General features: G+C 39.7%; 1 pseudogene; it reads left to right on the top strand.

The window, feature by feature from the left end:
- The first annotated feature begins 1505 nt into the window (after positions 1-1505).
- LOC129498448 (cilia- and flagella-associated protein 44-like) lies at positions 1506-5082 on the top strand (annotated as a pseudogene).
- Positions 5083-5458: the final 376 nt, after the last annotated feature.

The raw sequence follows: 5458 nt of genomic DNA, 5'->3' as shown, positions 1-5458 counted from the left end.
TTTTTTCCTCTTCTTACTTTTTTAAAATATTTTATTTATTTATTAGAGTGAGCATGAGCAAGGGGGAAGGGGAGAAGGAGAAGCAGACTCCCCACTATATAGGAAGCCCTAGTTCTGCTCTATATCCCAGAGGAACATATAAGGTTAGGAGGCTCTCTAATCTTCTGGCTTGGGGTTGATTTATGTCCATGATCAGAAGACCAGAAGGTAGAACAGTGAGTTAAATCCATTCATTTCTCCATCTTCATTCCTGGAGGTTGCCACAGGCAGATTGAGTTTATACACTGAAAAATACAGGTTCTGTTTCATGTGTGTGTTCAGGTAATTAGTCCCATTCCTTGCTCCTTCAGGTCTAAGAACAGTAATGACTCCTTTGGCCCCAGCGGCCTTACTATACTCAGGACATGTGGCCATCACTTGTGAATTTCTCTTAATCTTGTGTGTACCTTTGTAAACAGTTCCTTTATTAAATTCTCCTCAGTTATTCCATTTGGGTATAGTTTCCATTGGTTTCCAGCATGGATAATGACTATTATAAGAAGCTACTGCTATAATTCAACTAGGAGTTGATAACAGTGGAAATGGAAAGAAGTGCTGGACTCCTGCTAGATGTTGAAGAAAGAATTGATAGAATTTGCTGATGGAGGAAATGTAATGTGTGAGTAAAAGAAAGGATTCAAAAGTGACTCACTCCAAAGCTACAGGCTTGAGCAGCTGGAAGGATGGAGCTGCCACTTGCTGGGACTGGAAAGACTTCAGGAAGAACAAGCCAGGGAACATTTATCATGTTAAATTTGAACTTAGATATCATCTAGGTATCTAAGGAGTGTTTCAGATAGGCATTTGGAAGTGCAAGTCTAACGTCAAGAGAGAAGTCTGGGAGTCATCAGTCTAAAGATAGTCTTCAAGGCTATGGAACAAATGAAATCATCCATTGCCTGAATGGAGAGAGAGGGGGGAATAAGGAATGTCTTAGGGTGAGAGAGATCACAGTGGGAGAAGGAGAAGCAGATTCCTCAATCATCAGACTCCTGATGCTAGGCTCCATCCCAAGACCTCAAGATCATGACTAGAGCTGAAGGCAGACACGTAACTGACTGAGCCACACAGGTGCCACTGTTTTTTGTTTCTTTTTATTTTTTTAAAAGATTTGATTTACTTATTCATGAGAGACAAAGAGAAAGACACAGGGGATCCCTGGGTGGTGCAGCGGTTTGGGGCCTGCCTTTGGCCCAGGGCGCGATCCTGGAGACCCGGGATCGAATCCCACATCAGGCTCCCGGTGCATGGAGCCTGCTTCTCCCTCTGCCTGTGTCTCTGCCTCTCTCTCTCTCTCTCTCTCTGTGACTATCATAAAGAAAAAAAGAAAAAAGAAAGAAAGACACAGAGACATAGGCAGAGGGAGAAGCAGGCTGCATGCAGGGAGCCCGACGTGGGACTCTATCCCGGGTCTCCAGGATCACGCCCTGGACTGAAGGCGGCGCTAAACCGCTGAGACACGGGGGATGCCTGATTCCGGTTTTTTGTATCATTGTGAGTTCCCCACATATGACAAGAGCAGTGATATCACAGAGAAGAAAGATGAACATTCTGATTTTCTTCTTGAAGATACAGAGGATAATCCCATCCAAACTATCACATTTGGCATTAACCAATATTGATGTTTGGTGGTATGCAAAATGGAAAATTTTGAGTCTGTATCAAAAGCCAGAATAATCCTTCATTGACAAATATAGTAGACTACTGGCACTTAAATATGCTTGACAATAATTATGGATAGATTAAACACAACTATCCTAGCTTTGATGACCATTTCTTGGTGACTACTGGAATAGGCATTAATATTTTTGTTTTCACTACTTATTCTGAATTTGAACCAAATTGAAGCCATCAATGTTAAAGTGCTGTCTTCCAGGTTGGGAACTGAAGCCAATTCCAGAAAATATGGAAGATCCCAAAGCCTAAAGTACTGAGAATGTCAGAAGAAAAAGACAACATGACAAGTTAATGAAAGAAGTGAAGGAATAAAGGCTGGGAAGAGAGAACAGCTCAAAGCTTTAAGGAATAAATTTTGGAAACTCCTATAAATAAATGACAAATTGCCAAAGCATATGCAGTTTAAACAAACAGATCTTGATCTAGATTCCCAAATTCAAGCTGAGATTATCAGAAAAACAGCTTAGAAAATTCAACAAGTGGAAAAGGAATGAGTTTGGAAAGAAGAAAATATCAACTTGGCCTCATGAAGCTACAGAGTGATTTGTTAGAAAATGATCTTGTTGTGGTTCATGCCATCCAAAGTAACCACAAGATATCAAGTTTGTGAAGTAACCGAAGTAACCACAAGACATCCTCAAGTTTGTGAAGCCCTCTAAGTGCTCCAAGTCAAAATGAGCAAGTTAGAGAGAAGAACAAGCAATTTGGAGAGATTTGAAAAAGAGACAGGAGTAGCAGTATGCCAGAAGAATCAATTACAGAAAAAGGGAAAAATTTTCTACCTAGAACCCTGAGTGAAATTATGATAGAAAATCAAATTAAGAAAAGGAAGAAACAGGGCAGCCCCGGTGGCGCAGCGGATTAGCGCCACCTGCAGCCTAGGGTGTGATCCTGAAGACCCTGGATCGAGTCCCACGTCGGGCTCTCTGCATGGTGCCTGCTTCTCCCTGCCTGTGCTTCTGCCTCTCTCTCTGTGTGTCTCTATGAATAAATAAATAAATAATCTTAAAAAAAAAAAAAGGAAGAAAAATATTAAAAGCTGAAGTGGGCCCAATTTAAGATTCAGCAGTGAAAGAAATAAAGGAAGAAACTGTATAAGAATAAGTCTGATGATGACTATGACGATCTCAAAGATAGCTGGAGCCATCAAAGAGGCCCAGTTGTATACGGGAGACTTCAATATGAAGACAGCCTCAGACTATAAGATACCTCAACATATGAGAATAAATACCACCAAGAAGAAAGAGAAACTGGGACACCTAGACTCCATAGCCCATTCAAAGGAAATGCACACAAACAGGTGCATCCTCTCTCTTCAAGACCCAACAGTGGCTGGTAATACATCAAGGTAATATCATCAAGGTAATACAGTGACTGGTACAAGAACTGAAGAGCATTCAGTCAATTCTTAATATGTCCAGGCATATGCCTATTACCCAAATCCCCCTGATATACCCAGGAGAAGTTCCAGAAAAGATATCTCAGTATGATGAGGAAACTCTCCTTGTTTTATGCAACAGCAGATAGAGTCAGGATGAAAAGGCAGGGTCTTGTAGGCTCAGATGCAGGAGTCCTCAGACTCCCTTCTGGAAAGAACACTGATCTGACAACATGAGATTCATTGTCAGGTCATCAAAGGCATTAACACTCAGCCTAGATCTCCAAAGTTAATGGAATTTGCAAAAGCAAATCCAACTGATGTGAACCTGGAGATCACAAAAAGGGATGAGATTAAACACTTATACATTCAACACTATTTGACCAGCAGGATCAAAGAACTAACTGTCACTTTTGATGCAGAACTCTATCTCCCAAGGAATCAGAAAATGAATCTAGATACTCAGATAAAATTATCTTACCTGCACCATGTCACATTATTTCAAGAAATGCTTCTCCTCAAGAATTTTGAAAAACAGGAGAACATACTTCAAGAGTATGTTAATTCATTAGACAGAAAGGAATTAGACGTGCAATGGAAAATGAATGAAACTCTTAAAGAGAAGGAAGACAAAAAGAATGAAATTGCCAAACTCCAGGACCACCCCCCCCCCGCCCCCACCAAAAAGGCACCCTATACGGGCTTCCAAGCTGCCACTGGAGAAAACAATACATTTGGTAATTTCCTCAAGAAGGTCTTAAAGAGGATTAAGTGGAGGAAGAAAAAAGGAGGTTGAAGGAGATGCTGATGAAGTTGTGGAAAGTGATGAATCACATGAAGATCCAGCTAGGAGAGTGATAAGGAAGAATATGAATCTCATGATGAGATTTTTGATGATTCTATTTGCCCAACAAATTGTGATATGGGTCTTTCAGAACTGGCCCTTCAACTTTGAGAGAAAAGACTGGACATAGAGGAGGGCTTAGTTGAAGAAAATAAAATTATAATAACCTCAAAAAATAATACAATACACTATCCAAAAAAGTAAAAATTAAAAAAAATAAAAAGTAAAAAAAGTAAAAATTGTGGCAACTATCCTGAACACAGAGAAGGAGGCCCTAGGCTTTTACAATGAGAGATGCACCAGTGGTTGAATGACCTGCTGGTTGTGAATCCACTCAAGCTCCACTTGAGAGAGGACATAGAATTAGGAGAAATACTCAATGATCTTCCTGGAACCTTGTTTTTTTCTAACCATTCCTTGGGTTGGATGCAAGAACAAATCTTATGACTCCATGAGGAAAATTCCAAGCAACAAAAATTTAACAAAGAATGTTGGAAGAGATGCAAACAGCTTATCAAAGAAGAGAGATGGTAAAAAAGGTAAGCAAAATGGAAGCAACAGTTTGTCAACTAATGATCAGCAAGTCTGGCTGTGTGATGGACTTAGAAGCCTTTCAGACATGAATACAATCTTGAAGAGCTAAAGATCAAGAAACTCTGAAAGAAATTATTGAACGCAAAGGAAGATATGGTAGGAAAAGTTTGTTGAGGTGCAATGGGAGCTGATGACAAAGATAAAGGAACACACCAAAAAGCTTCATCAGATGAATGATTTATGTATCAAAAGGAGGTAACTGATTGTGTTGGATACACTACAAAACTACCAGGGCAATGGCTTCCAGAGGCCTAGGAAAGCAGATATTGTGGCAAGAGAGAAGGTCATAGAACTGATCCAAGTCCAGGCAGAAAAGATGAAGAGGGTGCACTTATGTATTAGAAAGGTGGTCTTATCCTCTCCACCCATTCAGCCTCTGCAAGAGAAAAAGATGAAATCCATGCATGGGCCTTTAAGTTTGCTTTTTTCTCAAATCCATCCAAGATTTCTGGCATATATACAAGAAGATCTGTTTCCTTGCCACCTACAACAATTCTGTTACTTTAAAGTGAACTTACCTAAAAGTCTAAGACCAGATTCAGTTAAATAGTTTTAATAATTTTTCTCCAATTGGGTTATCTTGGAACTGACTGTAGTACCCAACATCTATTTCTTATTGAACTGAACCATTTTAGATCCGTTTGGAACCCACTGGATTGAACGTGGAGTCTTAGAAGGATGTCTATCAAAACTGCAAGGAAGCATCTGTAATAGATCATATTTTAGGAAATTTGTCCCTTGGTTATCTGACTGTTTAGCCACTGGCAAGACAAACTAAATTGCTAAATCATTTAGCAATCTGTGAGAAAACTTGCATCTTTTTAATCCTTGGAAAATAAACTCGATGTTAAGTATTCTCTGAAAGGACAAAAAAGAAAAGCACAATCCCAAGGGAGAGGAAGTAAGTAAAAACTCAAACAAATCAG

Source organism: Nyctereutes procyonoides, unplaced genomic scaffold (assembly GCF_905146905.1).
Source record: "Nyctereutes procyonoides isolate TBG_1078 unplaced genomic scaffold, NYPRO_anot_genome, whole genome shotgun sequence".
Taxonomy (NCBI): domain Eukaryota; kingdom Metazoa; phylum Chordata; class Mammalia; order Carnivora; family Canidae; genus Nyctereutes; species Nyctereutes procyonoides.
This window is presented reverse-complemented; position numbering and strand designations above follow the sequence as displayed.